The sequence below is a fragment of the Temnothorax longispinosus genome, chromosome 11, assembly GCF_030848805.1.
Source record: "Temnothorax longispinosus isolate EJ_2023e chromosome 11, Tlon_JGU_v1, whole genome shotgun sequence".
Lineage (NCBI taxonomy): Eukaryota > Metazoa > Arthropoda > Insecta > Hymenoptera > Formicidae > Temnothorax > Temnothorax longispinosus.
In genome coordinates this window covers 18,402,744-18,421,561 of record NC_092368.1, presented here as the reverse complement: position 1 = coordinate 18,421,561, position 18,818 = coordinate 18,402,744, and the positions used below count along the sequence as shown (strand labels likewise).

The 18,818-nt window shown below is 39.7% G+C and overlaps 1 long non-coding RNA gene across 2 annotated transcripts in view; it reads right to left on the bottom strand.

Moving 5' to 3' along the window:
• The window catches only part of LOC139821702 (uncharacterized), a 33,171-nt gene extending 16,795 nt beyond the window's left edge, over positions 1-16,376 (bottom strand). Inside the window, exons 1-2 of one of the 2 annotated variants that reach the window (XR_011734317.1) lie at positions 16,094-16,376; positions 15,848-15,969 (exon numbers count right to left, since the gene is read on the bottom strand). This is a non-coding gene — a long non-coding RNA (uncharacterized lncRNA). The other variant, XR_011734316.1, reaches the window with a different exon arrangement.
• Positions 16,377-18,818: the final 2,442 nt, after the last annotated feature.

Sequence of the window (18,818 nt, the reverse complement as noted above, 5' to 3'; positions counted from 1 at the left end):
GAGAATTAAGTTCGATATAATTTTATTAAGTCGCGTATGATTTTGTTTATGGATATATACAAAAAAAAGGAATATTCTTTATTTGAAAATAAAGTTTCAACGTGGAAATCTTGAGATAAAATTATATCGCTTGAATAACATAATTTTATATAGTTCAATCAAGAAAGAAGTTGAAATAAAATGTTAAAATTCTTATAAGAAGATTATAGATTGTTGCGTATATACGAAACAACGAATGCGTTAACTTAAGTTTTGTTCAACATTTTTTTCTGTGTAATGAAAGAAATTCCAACGGAATTAATCGCTTAACGATTAATAAAAGGTATGAAAAGCGGTGAGTCATCTCTCAAACCTGGCTATCGTGATTCGAGAAATCTCAAATAACCTGCTGCATTGAAACAGCAGTATGATTTATGCTTCGCTGATCGACAAACAAACGAAGCGAAATAATATTTCCCTTGAGCTGCAGCATGCGAGAGGCAGATTTACGGGTGATGATATTAAGAGAGAGAGAGGGGATAACATTCGAGCTTTCCCTTCCTCGTATCGAGAAAATAATGGGGTCACTTATCGGCGAGAGAAAAGGGCAAGGGTTTAACCCGCGCGTGTATCTTACTTATACATATTCCCCCGCGTGCAAACTTTATGACAGTCGACTAAAAGTTCTTTTTACAATTGTTAATTATTATTCATGAAATTTAATCTCTTAAATTGGCCTGCAGCGAGAAAATTTTTACGTAGGACTTATTACGTCGTGAGAAAAAAAAGTGTCTCACTGTTTTATTAATTCAGTAAATGCGCAATTTTTTCGTCGCCGACGTAATAATCCTGTATTCGCCGGTTCGATGCCGTTCTACAGCCCTTCGTCGTATCGCGAATAGTGTAATGAATTTCCTTCGCTCGGTTACATGCAAACGCGAGAACATCGCCTGTAGCGACGGGTGTAAGCAGCTTAACGAGACGGGGCGGGGTGACTTTAAGTAGATGGAGTTAAGGAGTCTAATGATCGGCGAACGAGAAGAAATCGAATCGCTCCGGATCTTCTTTCCGGAAGTTAATGTACTGGAAAAGGACTGCGTCTTCCCTATGGGGGAGTGTCTCGAGGATTCGAGCGAATTTCCGATAATCACGTTATTAAGTTAATTGATGCGCGAGCGGCGGCGGCGTCGCGCTTTACCGTCGCCGCCGGTCGCTCTTGAGGATTTTCACCCCGCGGTTCGTAAGACCGTTGATCTCCATGGATTCCTACCTGCATAGAGAAGCCCACGGATTTTCATGGTTTCCGTCTTGATGATCATCTTGAAGGGGTCGTTCTACGTGGAAGAAAGGTGAGTGGCGTAGATGAATCAGTGAAATGTTCGTCCATTCAACAACGGAAGATAGCGGGACTATCTCTTATTTTTGTCCTTCTTTGAGCGGTCACTCAAAGTGAAATATTGCACTCGTGAAGATTCATAAGAAAAGTAAAAGAGCTTTACGAGACAATCTTCAGCTCTGATCTTCATTCCGTCTTGTCCTTTTATTTGAATCCGCTATATCAAATCCGTTACTTTGTCTTTAAAAATTATAAGAAGAAGTAGATTTGAAATATCAGCTACGCGAAAAATCTTACGCTTAACTCGGCGGGATGTGACCTTTTTATTTTTATCGAATGACATCGACGGGAAGGAAAAAGCGTATTCTTCGGACGTGTTATTTGTAGATTGATATTATATATTCAGAGAGAAATTCTATTTAATAATGTCAATTATGTAACATTTTTACGGATACAATGAGATCTTATTTTCTGCTTTTAAAAATGAAAAAGATATGGATTTTATTTAAAAATATTAAGAAGTAGATTTGAAATTAGCTATTCGAAAAATCTAAACTGGCAGAACGTAATGTGACGTTTTTTTTTTTTTTTATTTTTACTGAATAATACCGATGGAAAGCAAAAGAAAAAAGCATATTCTCAGGCGTGTTATTTGCAGATTGATATTATATTCAAGAAGGTAGAAATTCTATTTAATAATGTCAATTCAGTAGCTTTTTTTTCCAGATACGAGAGATATTATTTTGTGCTTTCGGTAATGAAAAATATATGAACGAAGACGAGAAAAATCCAAGTTGTGCGCACGTTTATCTCGCGGCTGCGGTCGGTTAAATTTCATTTTGTCTCAAGAGACATTAATCTTTTGCATTATATATGTCCATCGCCGTCGCTCTCGCGCACGATAATACGTGAATAATACGAAAGGCATTATTCCGCCGAGTATAGCAGCGTGCCGCTCAAAGAACGTTTTTACGAGTGCGCGTAAAATTAAATGGATTTTACGGTTTATGAATGCAACACGCGTATAAAATATCGACTCATCTTCATATGAAGAGAGATGGAAGAACGAGATATATATATATATATATATATATATATATATATATATATATATATACATATGTGTATGTATACATATATATACATACATATATCGCGACGCTTGAGGACGACCGAACAAAATTACATAGCTCGCTCGTCATAAAGTAAAAGCTAGTCCGTGCAGTGGCAGAAAATTCATCCTGTAAACCATGAAGACGCGAGGCAGACTGGATACAACTTGACATACGTTTCAAGGACTAAGGCTAGGTCGCGAAACAGGACTGAATAGACTTAATCCTTTGAGATCGGAATACCTTCTCGTTGGCATTGGGAATAATAAAATGTACAACGCCGAGCCTTATCATTGAGTCTGAAGTTTACGGACAACTTTCTTGTGGATGTCTGATGTAGAAGTTTCTTCCTTCGAAGGAATGGAAGGTTACACGTATTGCTACAATCCGACTACAAGCTAGTACACGAGAAAAAATGCGTGCAAGTTTATTAAAGTAAAAGTATACCGTAAGAGATAAGCGTGAAAACGCAGAATTTTATATTCCACGGATTTATTCTTTCAATCTTTATATCTTCAAGTTTGAAATAAATTCTGTTATCGCATTTTATGACGCACGAATATACAATCGGTTAGTTCAAATTATTTTCAGTTAAATGACAAGTTAGAAAATTCGCGAGTCCGTTACAAGCTTTGTGAAGTGTTAAACGATAGTGCTGAGCGAAGATGCGTTTGCGCGCGACCATCTCGGCATAGAGGGATGGAAAAAAAAAGGAATAGTAGCCAGAGATTACGGAGAGGAAAAAAGAGATGTGTAGAAAGGGGGAAAGAGGAGAATGAGCACTTGAAATGGTCGGGAACATTTTTCCCGTTGGTGAAAGGCGAAAATACCTACTCGCTCCATCCATTCGCTCGTTCACGTTCCCTTTTGTCGGAGGATCGATGAACCCTGTCCTCGCGCGTGAAACAATAGGAGGCGGACGGGATTTCTGCTCTGGGATAAAACGAGGAGCGAAACGAGGAGTTCGAGTTCCGAAGGGCGCGTGGCAGAAAGCAATGATCCTCCCGTCCTGAGGCGATGCTCGCGGATACGCGGAGCGCGAGTCCCTGTGTCCTTCATCTCTGCTTAATTGCACTTGGAAGAGTCAAGCAGATGTATCGATTATTGGAATGATTTTGCTTTAATTCTTTCAATATTGAAATAATGATTTTTACGTTTCTACACGTTTAGTTACAATACAAGAGGACAATCAGAAGTAAAAATTCTAAAATTGCCCGAAAAAAAAAAAAAATAAGTAATAACAAATATTTCACAAAGATATATTTAAATTATAATGTTTTTAAAATTATCAGCACGCACTTCCACATTACACACATATATTCCTATGTTCTACTCTTATTAGATTTTATTACAAATATTATTTAATTTAGAAATAAATCACGTTTGAAATTGACGCTGATTCTCTCAACTTCTAAAATTTGTATAATTGCTCTTGCAAACGCTCTTTACTTAATTTGCCTTACAACTCGGAGATTTCAGATTTAATTATCCAATCTACGGCTCGGTCAAGACGTTGGCAGTAAGGAATCAATGGGCTCTCTTAGAGAGCCCACGATGGCGGTTGAGAGTTAAGTACTTATAGGGATACATTCAGTTATCGGACTATTCCGGTTTTAACGGGATTCCATCTCGACACGTTTCAGTATTGCAGGAGTGCTTATAGCGCGGCTTATGTACGTAGGATATCCGCCCAAAAACCGATTTTATGGCTTCTATCTTGAGTGAAGCAAATTAAGGCTCCTTCTCCCTCCCGAAAGGCGCCGAAATCGTGAAAAGGAAATTAAACAACGCGAGATTGGAGCCATTACCTTAATGAAATAAATGATTGTGTTTGCCTTTCGTACGTACTTGTTAACGTTGCCGTATATGCTTTAGGAAAGACAACAGCCAGAAATCCATTCGGGACAATCCGCAGATTCCTGGCGAATGGGATGTATCCTCCGTTTTATTTCCGCGGGACTTATCGCCCTAGGACGTCGCTTAATCTGTTCAGCCATCTATTCGGCATGACGATGACGCGTCGTGACGCGACGCAGTAACAATGACCTCGTTCCATAAATTCCCGTTCCGGCATACTCGCGAGCGCATAAAAATGCCCGGGCGTTTATAGCGAGGCGCGTATACAGAAAGCGGCTTTTCATCGGCCGCGTGCGTTATCCAGACGCCCAACCCTCTTCCAAGTCATAAGCTAGCCCGCGCGGTTAACGCGCGCTGGTCCGCGGGGACAATGCTTCGGGGAAAAAAATAGCGGGTTTTTATCATATTTATATGAGTTCTGCGCCGAGTTCCCCCGCAGCTTATTTTCATACATGGATTTTTAGACAAACCGGCAAATAGGCAATCTTATTTTGTCCGACGACGAGGCGTCAGTATAAGTTCCTACGCGCGAAATTTTCAGAATCTCACACGAAATAAGTTGCAGTGTTTCGAGTATCACCGGCAGAGATACTAAAATTCTTCTCTTCATTTATTTAGTCCTAAGTAGGTAATAAGCTTTCTTAAAATCTCAAGTCGAAACTTTTGTTTGACGAGATGAAGAAGCCACGGGAAAAGATGGCACGCTAATATCAAAAATTAGATTTAAAAAATGGCCGGAGATTAACTGGGTAATTGCTCATGAATAAGAAACACCCCGTAAAGGTTTCGCAATAGAAGATCTTCCCGCACGCCTGATCTTGAAGAATGCTCGCCGGGAAAAGTAAGCCGACAGAGGAATCCCGAGATTGCTATCATGGAGAATCGTTTCACTCAAATGCTCTTCCTGCAGGAGGAGTTTCCGCCGATTGTCGTCGAAAAATTCAAAAGATCCCAGGAAATTGGAAAACATTCTTGACCGCGATAGCATGTTCAATACCACGCGATCCAAAATATGGAGAAAGATATCGACAAATCTTCAATAACATTTTCATACATATAAATTAAAATTTCTCACGCATAAATATAATTTAATTTCAAATTCAACGCGTAATTTTTATTAAATATATAAATACGCATTTTCTTTTGTTAAGATTTATCGTAAATTATTTCTAGCGTGTATAATTCGATTCTTCGAAGCGCTTCTGCTCGTATTGATGTCGTACGAGTCGAGTACAACTAAAAATAAGTTACGACGCGCGTGGGACACTCGACGATTACTCTGCCCCACGCGCTAAGTCCTGCAGGAAAAGCCCAACGTAATGAGCCTAATAAACGTACACGCCTTGCGAATTATTCTCTCGGCGTGGCGCGTAAGCGACTCGGCGGGTTAACTAATGAAAACAGGGCTAACGGGACGAAGCTAATATCGCACGCGGCCGTCGCCGTTAATGAAATTTTATTTCTCTTTCGTGCAACGCTTCGATATATCGCGGGCCTCTAGGTAACAAATAACGCGGTAAACCGAGCTAAGCCGTTATCCGAATAAAAGTTCTTGGCGAATTGCGGAAATAAAAGTCCCAGACGCTCCGCGCGGAAGAAAACTCGAGTGTTTACGGAACGCCCGATAAAGGACGAGTCACGCGGCGATATGACGTCAGAAATTTATGGTTAACGGCAAGCGCATCGATTTGGAAAAGTACAATTAAATCAATCATGTTAAAGGAGCAACTAAAGCGACGAGTCACGTTTTAAATCGCTCGCAATTCGATAAAACTGAAATAACATTTCGCGCACTAAAATGGAGTGACATGCTTTATGGCATGCTGGACTACTAAAACGGACAAGTGCAGCAGGATAGGTACATTTCCCAAATGCGCAGCATGCAGATGCAGTCGGAATGGCGGAATGGTATTAGGTAAGTGGACGATATTCCCTGCCATATTCCCTTACTGACCCCAAAAGTTCCACAAATGCATATCTCTTCATTTCTAACTTTACATTTTCGCCTTCAATTTTTCAAGTCTTATAGTCTTAAGTTTTAATGACTTTCAACAAGACATACGAATAAGTCTCTTAGATCCTAAAGAAATTTAATTTTGCCCCTTTTTGTTTGCAAAACACGTATCTTAAAACTTTAATTTCAACACAATAATCTCGCTTTCGTAATTCTGAATAATTAACATTATATCCAAAACGTTAAGAAACTTAAAAAAATATAAAATAAAATGTTTGCATAAGAGACTTGTTTTCGTCCATCGACTTCTTCTGTACCTATCAATCTCTAAGAGCCTCCGTATACAAGACTCTCGTATGGTAACGTAACGTAGATCAACGCACAAGAAACGTATTGACGTATAACGCCGTAACCGAAAGTCTTGTGCGGAGGCTCTAAGCCTTCCATTTTGTGTCCCTTAACAATTTGGATAATACATTATAACATAAAAATAAAATAATTTAGAATTCGAGTGAAATTTTGTTCAAACATCCAAGATGTACTTCGCTATACACAGAAAAAAAGATCAAATCAAAACTTATATATACTAACTTATATACGCAACAATCTAAAATCTTCTTAAAATTTCAACTTTTTTATCTTGATCGAACTATATAAAACGACTTCAAGCAAGTTTTCTTCGTAATACGCAATATAATCTCATTTCAACATTTCCACGTCGGAACTAAAGATATTTTCAAATGAAGAACATTTCTTTTTCTGTGTGCGTAGGTCGACAGAGCCACTTGAAACGCGCGGGCGGATCGTTTTAAATCCTGTAGCGCGCTTTATCGAAAGTCTTTTAATAATTAACATATTATTATTTAAAACGTGATATATATTTTCAGTTGAGCGCTGCATTGGAACGCAATCAACTGCGATTAACATAGATTAATACAGATTACACGGCGGAGACGGAGCTTAAACGGATAGATATTTACCTCCCGCTCGCCGCAACTGCGGCGCTAATCCCATTGAAACAAATTGGCGAATCGATAAATTTGCTGCGGGGGAGAAGCACGATAAACATTATCGGAAGAACTTGCGATCCCTGCGTAAATTCGTCAGCTTTTCGACTGACGCATAAAGCTGTGCGATATAAATTTCCGGTTATTTATGCGGCCATCTCCCCGAGCGTTTATTTTGGAGCAACGATGATATCCAGCAGAAATACCAATGCTGGAGACGTTCCACTTTTCTATCTGAATTTTCCTTTCAGTGGCGAGTAAATCTCGGAGAAAAACTTCCACAACAAATCGTTCAAATAGATCCAGTCCGCGCGATGCCAAAGATGCAGGCCGAGGATATCTCGAATAACATCTCCGGTTTACGTATTATACGAAAAATAAACTCGACAACGAGGATGAGGACAGAGACGTTTACATCGGGAACGTTTCGTACGTGCGCCGCTTTAATAACGCGGCCGATACCACGGTCGGACACGCTACAGGTGTGGACCGCTGTTCATGTCTTGCTGCCCCGTCTAACGAGCTGTACGTGCGACGATGCGAAGGGACGCAAATGGAACGCGACTATCGCAGCAACGCTCCAATATTCGCAAGCAAGGCAATCAAGAATTCGATAAGCGCTCTCGTGCCGGATTGCGACTCGAGAGCTCGAAGTTGAAAATCCCGGAGTTTATGGGTCCGGAAGGCTCGAGATTGACGGTTCAGAATTCCATTGTTTTCATAAATTGGAATTGTTTACACAATTTACAACAACACGTCGCGATGTCATTCTTTCGATTACGCAGAACGCCGCGCCGCGCGGGTGAAATTGAGGCAAACTGTATTTGTCGAGATATCGACGACATGGAAATTCATTTAACAGTTAAGCGATCAACAGAAACTGTTTTTTCGAGTAATTTTAATTCTCGGATCTTTAGGCTTATTTTTTTCGAGTACATTTAATACTCAGATTCCTAATCAACAAAATATTTAACGTCTAAACTTGAAAATTTGCCAAATAAAAATTGACGCCATTTATCATTTGACGATCTAAAGATGGCTTTAGAAGAATTTCAACTTTTTATTTCAACATCTTTTTCTTCAAGCAAGTTTTCTTCAAGCAAATTTAACGCAATATAATAGGATTGCCACGTTGAAACTAAAGATATTTTCAAATCAAGAATATTCTCTTTTTCTGCGTGTATACAAACTTACGCGTCTTGCATTTCTATTTTAAGACAGCCGATTGCTGATTCTACTTAGACGCAACGTGACGTAAACATCGCACAATGTAGCGATCTGAGATATTTCCGTGCGCGGAGGGAATAATCGCGCGACTCGAATAATTCGTCGGATTTCGAGAGAGATAGATAGATAGATATCGCTATTTATTATGCGCTCCAGGATAAATCCTTTTAAGCGCAAAAGCCATAACATACAATACAATAAATGACTAGAAACTAAATAGAGAGAGAGAGACAGAGAGAGAAAGAGAGAGAGAGAGAGAGAGAGAGAGAGAGCGCACGCAGCGAAAGCTGTATGCCGAATCGTCGGCGCAGCTCGACGACACGAAAAACGAAGAGTCGAGAAAATGAGTCGTGTAATTTCCGCGGCCGTCTACCCGGCGCGGTAGCAATCATCCCCGTAGGTCGCCGTTTCCCCGAAGGTCGGATCTAATAAAAGTTGGAAATCGACGCGACGACGATCGCGCGAGAACACCAGTTGGCTTCTCTCCTCTTCCTTTTATAATTTACAATGGTCCGACAATGGTCCATTGTTTTACCCCTTCATTATCTACACATTCTACACGACTACCTCGGTCAGAAGGAGACACTGTCGGTGTCGGTTTTTAACGAAAGTCCCGTATCCGGGATTTCACGGTGGGCTTGAACGATATATAAAAGAAGAGTGAAAATGGGTCATTTGATGCTCGGCATTAGGAAAAGATCTGTAGGACTGAAGTAAAGTCCAAATCCGCCGCTGTCACGGAAACTATATATCGCCGTCGTAAAAAAAAAATCACGGTGAAGTGTCGTCGTTACCACGCGCGGGGGTTGAAGGTCGGCCATGTCTCTCCCGGTATATTCGTCCATCTCGATACTTTGCTCAAAAGGAAGGGCAGAGAACGCGAGCGAGAGATTTATAGCGTTGCAAAAAAAAAAGGAAATCCTCTGCAGAACAAATGAAAACCGACAGAGCAAACAAAAAACGGAATCACACGAATAAACATAATTAAAAGGTAGAATTAATTAACTTCTTTTTTCTTCTTCTATTCAGCAACGAGAGCCGCCCGTACACGAATTCATTAAATTACTTGGAGTGTGTGAAAATAAAATAACGAGAAGAGAGATTGCCAAAAATATAAACGGCCAGAAGGCAAATTAATAAAAAGGAATGAGCAAGGAAAAAAATATATATTACCATCAATAAACGAGATTAACCGAAAAAGAAAAACGATGGTTTAAGTATATCGAAACATTTATCTATTTTTCCAAGAGCCAATTTTATTCTTCTCTCCCGTCCGAGACCCCGAAGAGAGGGAGAGGACAACGACCACGTTATTGCGTTATCGGCTCGATGTATTTTTGGATACTCCTACACACACCTCCCCCTCCCCCCGATTCCGAATCCTCCCTCTTCTATTATCGAGGCGCCTCACGTTCGGGGATGCTTGCGGTACGATACTTTATCAATACTCCCCCACTGAGAAAGCCTACATCAAAGAATGTCGATATTCCTCATTAAATTTCAGCTCACACAGCACCGAAAATGGCGCGCGGCCATTAATCCCGATGATCCCGATTCAATTCATGTCAAATGCTCGCCTCGATTAAATTGGACAGGTCACGAAGTAGGAGGCGACAAGTCACAAATCTCGTAGACATGAACTGATTCATCTGTACGAAGATTGTGTAGGGCGAAAGGAGAAGAAAGAGAGAGGATGCGGGAGAGAAGAAGAAGAAGGGAGAAGAAGAGAAAGTGACAGAGAGAGAGAGAGAGAGAGAGAGAGAGAGAAAGAGGAGAGGGACAGATAGAGAGAAGGAAAGAGCACGGGACAGAGATGGAATTTTTCGCTCGATTAACCGACGAATTTCCCTGGACGATGATCGATTACCAGCGGCCATATGGAACAAGCACCGAGGGAAGTGACGTAGCTTCGGTCGTCGGCGTTCAGTTCGATGCGATGACCCGAAACGTAAACGTATACGCGATCCCTGATTCGCTGAGTTCCCTTTTGCCGTCCCTTCCCCCCATTCCCCCCCCCTTGCGTCCGATTCGAACTCGTCATCGTCGATCGGAAGTGCGCGGGGGATAATATCACTCGGCTCTTAAACGCGAGGCCGCGGGGGAAGCAGGATCCGCTTTAGAAATAAGCATTTCTAAAGCTCGATTTTACGGAGAGCTAGGTTCCCCGAGGTTACAACGTATCAGAAACGTCGGCGTCGTCGGCGGGGAATCTCGCGTACTTACTACAGCCCGAATATATTGCCGGGGTTCCCGCAATGCTTTTACGACGCCACGTGTGGGACGATTTCCACAACCAAGCCTCGGCAACGAGCTCTTTCGGTGCTGAGACGGCAGCAGTAATTGGATGTGATTAGCGTCGCATCCCGAGAGATCCCGGCAGACCTGGATTCTATCCCTATTCAACTGTTGCCCAACCATTGTCTGGCGCACTCAACATACCGCCGCGACGCGATGTAATCATGAGGTGTATTTTTCCCTTGATTGTTCGGCACCCTTGCACCAGCAACCGTCACAGCGGCGTAACGCTATTGAGATTCAGAATAAAGCATTGACTTTATTATGAGAGCTGACGCTTCTCATCCTATCTCATCCCTGTGTTGCCGCGCTGTAACGCGTTTAGCAAATTGGATTAGAGCTAGATGAACTTGCCTTGCTACACTGAAAACACCTATGTTCTCTGTACAATGAATTAATTATAGAATTCTCACTATAAGGCTTCCATGGATCGGCAAGTAATAAAAGTGGCGGCGCGTGATGTCTGTCGACAGAAAGAAGACATTGGTCGGTGACGGTTCAAGAGACCCTTCACTAGACGTGAATAAAAACGAATCGGCCGCATGAGTCACAGATCGGCGACGATGTACAATCGTAAATATATTCGCGCGGCCTTAAACGACCGCGACGTTTAGGCGCCGCACGATAAATTACAGTGATTTATTTCGAGAGAGGTGTATTCCTCCCGGCTCGTCTCCCGGGACAGATCCATTTGCTTTCCTCGTGCTTCCGCGCGATAATACAATTTCGCGGACACACTGCGCGCTCGAGAGCGCGCGAGGACTTAGTGCTCCCTCGAGTTTTTGCGAAGGTTGAAACTTTACTTGAAACGTAAGCCGATCGGGATGTTAAAAGCGGGATGCTGTAAGGTGAGGTCTTCAATTTCACGAAATCGAGAGACCCTGAGTACTTCGCGGGAGTAAAACCTTCATGGAAGTATCCAAAGGTGGATTATGGAACGGAGAAATATGCAAGCTAGGGAAACTTATCGTTGGAGATAATGCGAGGTAACGTTCGGTGTTTCTAATCACAGTGAATAAGTTATCGTTTTATGAACTTGACAATAGACCAAGGATTTCCTATAAATCGTTGACCGGAACAATAGTTTAACTCGATCCGATAAAATAGTATACGCGAGATTTCGCACACGATTACAACTTGAGTTTTATTTGTTGAATAATAAGAAATGAGAGGCGCTTAATATTTTACAGATAATACCAGCGGCACACATCTCAAATTGGCAAATTCATTAACGACTTTCCGTAAAGCTTCGCCGCCATTGCTAACGCTTACTTTCTCGCTTTCGCAGCAACTTCTTTGACAATGGAAGCTAGATAAGAGAGTGAGATAGATTCTCCTCGCAGGGTTTCCAACCGTAAATCCCCGCAAGTGTTTGTAACTTTCCATCCGTCGGTCGGTCGCCTTAAGATGTTTGTGTGTGGAAAACCGCCGCTGGGATATTTGCGCTCGGTTACGCTCCCCATTGATCCCCATGATCCTAATGATCCACGAAGTGCTCCTTCGCGTTTTGCCGGTATATCTAAAGTTTCGATAGAACGGTCATAAAACCCGATAATGTTTCCGAAGCATTTCGAATTTACCGCAGGTACTCGTCTTTACAGCGGGATTAGAATGGACTTAGTAGATACTTTGTCATTGATAAAGTTCAAGTTTACGAAACTTTGTAATAAAGCTAAAGCGACCCTTCCCGTATAGGGCATCTCTTTTTGTTACAAATCATAATCTTAAAATAAAATTGAAAATATTCAACACAAAATAAATATATTAAATGAAGTTCCATATAGATTAATTTTCACATATTCAAAATCAAAGTTTGTTCGAAAATATCAAGCTACCGTTAATTTTCGAAAGATAAATGTTATAGAATCTGCATGAAAGATGTTGCGTCGTCAATTATTACTTTATTAATATAACATTGTCTCCAAATTTAACAGTGAATATCAATAACCGATGAGGGTGTAAGAGAGAACTTTGATTATCAACCCATACATATTTACAAAGCTTACACTTACACTTCATACAATAATTAATCGTTCAAAGGCTAAAGTTTGAACAATAATTATTGTTTAGCGAAGTTAACATTTGCTCGAATTCACCCTCTTGAATAATGAGTAGGTGTACAAGTATAATCATGTCGGCTCATAGCATACATCGCGATTCATATGATTAATAGATCGATCATCAATCCAGATATATTCCGTAAAATAAAGCTCATACAGAAACGTTTTTCTGTTTTTTTTTCTCTTTTCCGTATAAAGAAGCAACCATAAGTCTTTTCCTTACGGAGAAAAGAAGATAAAGCAAATATTGATATTTCAATAATAACGATCATAGATTTATCACAAATTGTATTTGATATACCTTCATATTTTTTCTATTTTATATCAATGAAATACAAGAAATATTTCTTGTCTCTGGATCTTCGTTGTTTGCAAGGTTTAAACACCTTGAAGGGAAAAAAATTGAATAAAAACTTCACACACACTGACATTTCGAAAATGTCAATGCCTTATTTACAGTTATTGTTACATGTTATACATATTCAATATGCATTTCAAAAGCATAAATCCTGCGAAATATAGTGTGTTTGATTTAAATATGTACATTCAGTTATATTTCTTAAATAATAAAAAAAAAATTTTATTTGAATAAAAGTTATTTTGTTATCAAAGAACTATGTAACAGTTTCAACGATTAAGTTAAATTATTTTTTAAATAACAATCTCACTTTTTAATGGCATAATATATCTATTTTATAAAGTTACACTTTTATAAGATATTTTATGACAATTTTTTCAATAATGGTGCAATAAAATGCGATTTCGGTAGTCGTTCGTGAAATATTGTCACTTGTGTTGCTTTTAGGTATAAGCGAAAAAGCAAAATATCTCTAATAAAACAGTGTTTATTAAAAAAAAATAGTTTAAAACTTTCGTTTAAGTCATTATATGTATTATTAATAAATGTTCGATAAATACATGGCAATTTCCCGTTATGTACTTTAATCGCCGGATCAGTCGACGCGTAATAGTATTATATATGATTGCTCCGCGCTCACAAACTAAAAGTGATGGTAAAAATGCGTTTAATTTCAACGAAAAATTCGAAGTGTTCAAAACACGAAATACGTATATATTTGAATTCAAACCGTTAAAAAAAATAACTGTCCTAAATATCGCGCGAAAAAATAAAGTAATAACTTATGATTTCCATTTTATATCACGCTTTGATTCACGCTTCAAATGCGCGAAGTTGCCACAATTAATCATCTTGATATGCCTACAAATTGTTAATAAGAGTTGATTAATAAGAGTTGATTAATTCGCGGGTGATTAATTGCGCGGGTCGACAATTATTAACTAGCTAATTATTAATTAATTGTTGAAGCTAATTATTAACAGTGAACGATCGCGTTTCAAAGGACGGGAAACGACCTACGAATTTACGTACGCAAAAGCACGACGCAGAAACAAAACTGCGAAAAACCAAGCCAATTCGTTGCCGTTCCAAAATATGTCGTGCTTTACAAATTAAATCCAGGACGAATATTTCGTTCCCATTTTAAATTGATTCCGACAAATAGATTATATTGTCGCATATTTTCCGCTATGTTTCGCGAACTCGTTAACGTTTCCCAAGATAACGATTCTCAATTGAGATTTTTCATTAAAAGATGAATTGAACAACTTGTGATTAAAATTTTGTGTTAGCAGTCAATATATTAATTGAACGTTACTATATTATACTCAATGTCGATAAGAAATCAAAAAAAATCAGCCAAGCGGTAAAAATCGATATTATTCGGAAATCAATAATAGATAACAAGCCGGTACACAGTAGGCACAGTTACGAGCCTGAGTACGTAATTTTATAAGTTATTTTATGGCAACATTTTTTTTATACATCCTAAATTTTCTCTAATTAATACGCAATTGAAATACTAACGGTTGTTACGAGTCAATCTGTGTTATTTGAGCCAAAGGACACGCACAATAAAATACGAGGAAAAAATATCATATGTTATTACTTAAATACATATGTTATTAATAGCAGCATATGTTATTATAAAATCCATATCTTTAAATAAATTTTATTTTAAATTTGCCGCTCTTAATTTTCTTTCAATTATTCATCTGTCATAAAACTAATTTTAGGAAAGATCGATCAGAATTGAATTTTTTCACCATGAATATCATAAAAAGTGCCCCCAAGATAGAATTCGTATGAAAAATTCATAGAAATCTTTCTAAAAGAAACATATGTCGCTCTTTCGAAGCTCACTTTGCCCCGCCGCTCGATCTTTAGCTGCGTCCCTTATTTGCCGAGCGTCTCACCCTTCACTTGGCATATTCGAAAGGGTGGCCCCTCGAACGCGAGCGGCGGCAGTGATTTCTTATGCTCGCACGAAAACGTACTGAAATGTTAACAAGCTGCCGGTATCCGCGTTATACACTTAAGGGATATCGATCAACGGCATGCTCCTTGCCGCACCTTTCCCTTTCCGCATTAATTATTCATGTACTGATTATCTTGCGCTCGACTCTCGACCTTTCGCTTACAATTCATCGTTTATGCCCGCGCGGATACATCTCGGCTAATTACGGAAAGGGAGAGAGATAATCCGAGCTAGCCGGAGTTACCCGATGCGGCCACCGCGCTCGCACGAATCGATATGCACCGGAGCTTTAATTATTGTCCAAGAGTCGAGATTTCTGTAATTTCCGCGAGCGAGCGAGCGAGCGAGAGGCAGAGAAAGAGAGAGAAAGAAAAAAAGACACACACACACAGAGAGAGAAAGAGAGAGAGAGAGGGGCAGGAATAATTAAATAAACGGATCCGCCGGACTGTCTATTTTGTCCTGTCGCAGCGCGATATTTAACAAACGTGAAATTTTCAGCTGCAATTCTAAAAGCTACTCGGAATTAACGAAAATAGCTCAGAGAAAATACGTTTCTTTCCGAGTGCTTTTTAATTCTTTTGCCGCTTCGTTTGCTATTTGTTTCCAAACTCGCGACATCTTACATCGCGCGATCATTAAAGTCGTGAAATAGCTCCGCGCTCTACCGCGGCATATACTTACCATTTAAGCTTTATATCAACTCGCACTCTCTGGTAAAGGGTCGTTTATGTTATATTCACGCTCCAGTTACGTTCCGGTCGAATGTTCGTCAACCACTTAAGGCGCACTCGTGTTTCACACCGCTATTATATATATATATATTTGTATTTATTGTACTTCGCAAATTTAAGTACGTAATTATTCGCGCGGCGAAACGCCGCGCGTACAACATTGTTGAATTTATGTTTCGCCTCTGAACATGTTTACCTGCGCTTACGTTTTCTCTTTACGTTGCAAAATCTCCCCCCTCGCCACCCCGTCATTCAAAACAGATAATGGGTGGCAACAAGACTGTTAATTTGAGGCGTCCACGCGGCGATATATACAGCGATGACAATAGAAATAGTAAAAGATAAGACGCCAAGGTTGTCGAATTTGTATGTAAATACGGCACGTGGCACGTCTCATTATTTTGACGTGACGTCTTACACGAGATAGCCGTGTAGGCTTCGCTTCGCCCGAAAGCTTTTAAGCAAATATATTCGGAGAGCTTTGCGGAAGCATTAATGATGATTAGTAGCCAATATCCAGCCAGTGTCCTAAATTTCTCCGAAGCCATGGAGGAAGCACTGCGCGCCCCGATATATCTCTCTGGAGCCCTGCTTACCGAAGCTCTATTCTGTGAGCCGGCACGATGGCGTCTTTCCACATTCAATCTTATTTATCAGACCTTCCGATCATTTACCTAAGATGGTATCTCGAGGTCGAACAGAAAAAAAAAGAGAATGGAAAAAGTAAACTCTTTGATACAATACCTCGAACGTTCGATACGCGTGTTTTCATTTCCGTTTAGTGCGTATCTCTAAAATATCGAAATAAATATTGAAAACTGCAGTGAAAATGCAAATTTAGAACTGTCAAAACAATTGAAAACAGCGATTTGCCCTTTCGACGGCATTCTACATCACGAAATACGTGACGTATATTGACGTAGTGACAGATTTTCTGTCACATTTTATAAGTCAATAAAATCTTAATTGGAGAAAAGATGAGATAAGAGAATTAGTAAGTTATTGGTATTAGATAAGGGAGTTTTTTTTTATTCACCGAAAGACAAATTCGCATATTTTTCTTAAACGTATGCCACGCGTACGTATGTAAAATAAAATAAAACAGGCAAACTAATTGCGAAGAATTTGTTACAAATAGTTTTTCTAAGTATTTAGTTATTGAATGTGGGTCATTTCTTGGAACACTTAATTCCGTTTCTTGGAGATGCTATATCATTCCATGATAACAACTAGACTAATAGTACGATAACTTGGCGCTTGCATATCGCAATACAAATAAGTTAGAGTTTAGTGATCCATATTCAATTTCAGTCTAGCTGTAAGGTAAGATACACGAATGCCGTTATTCAAATACATTTGGAACTAGATAAACGAATTGAAGGTAAACAAATATTGGCAATCACTTGAGTTAATAAATAAGGGGAAGCTAATGAATAAAGTTCTAGATAAATATTAGATTAGAACAGTGGGATTTAAATTAATTCACCGGCGCTAAAGTGCTTGTTTTGATGCTAGAGAGAGATATGCTAGAGCTAGAGAGATATTGTTTAACCAGCGGATATGAAGTCCATTCGGACCCAATCTCTGCCGAATCTGCCGAATGTCAACCGTCAAAGCGTGAATCTGGCCGTTTGTTCTGTTTACCCTAGTTCCTCTCCCCGATCGGCATTTTAGGCAGTTAAAGTGGGGAGAAAGGGACGAAACAAACGACGATTGACGCTTTGACGGCTGGCATTCAACAGCGATGGGTCCCAATGGACCTGATATCCGCCGGCAGAGGATCAATTTAGTTCCCTATACACTTTGTTCACTGTGCACCGGGACGGAGAACGGCCTTGTACTTGGCGCGTAAAATATTACCATGAGTTCGCCTCGAATGAAGTTCGCTCTCCTTTTCTTCCGTCCCTTTTCCTATTTTCATATTTTATGCTACGAGCTCGCTTTTTCTCAACGCTGCGCAACGCGGCCGTAGCGTCCGGCTCCGCGAACGTGGACACCGTCGATAAGCGAATATCACGTGAGAGAATTACGCGTTTTATTGATATGTACACATTCCGATATGTAATTGTATATATATGTGTCTAGATTAAAACACTGTTTGACAGAAAATTGTTTTCAGCGGCAGGCTTTGCGTGCATTATCACGACGGCGTCACTTGGCAAGAACGGGTGCGTGGTGATACGTACGTGATGTTACAGGATGTGCGATATACGCGTACGTAGTAGGTGTGTGTTAGACTCGTGCGTAGGGACTCGTGAAAGATAACATTCGCCGTTGAATCACCGTAATCTCTGAATTTCGCATTTCCACAAGCAGGTTATCTCGTATAATTATTTAGCGCTCCAGCACATTATCAGCCGCTTGAAATTTATGGAACTTCGGCCCGACAGCTGCTAATTAGACTATATACCTGTATTTTGTTCTTCCGTATTTGTTTTTCCGGGTGACAAACATTCTGCATATTCAAGAGACAGGAATAAATTAAGGTGGAGAATAAATTTGTCGTGATAAGTCTACAAACGTTAATACATAACAAGAAATATTGTTCACTTTATATGACGATAAAAATGAGAGGGAACGAGGTGGAAGAAAACTACAAAAACTTTTCATATACATGGAAAAATATCAAGAAGAATTTAGGATGTAAAATTTGGTCTGTAAATAAAATATAATTGAAAAAGCTTATCGATGAAAACGAACCGTAAACATCGCAATATATTTGTTTGTCGAATCGTTAAAATTTATGAGAAGATACCGCACTTGCGAACGTTGCGTCTCACCGAAAGTTTCAATGTTTGTCCATAGGTAGACGATAAAAACATCGCTAGAATTTGTGAGTTCGGCAGTACGGCCGGAAAAGAGTGAAATTAGAAAACTGCAAAAACTTTCGACTGTTTAATTAATTTTGCGAGTGTACCTAC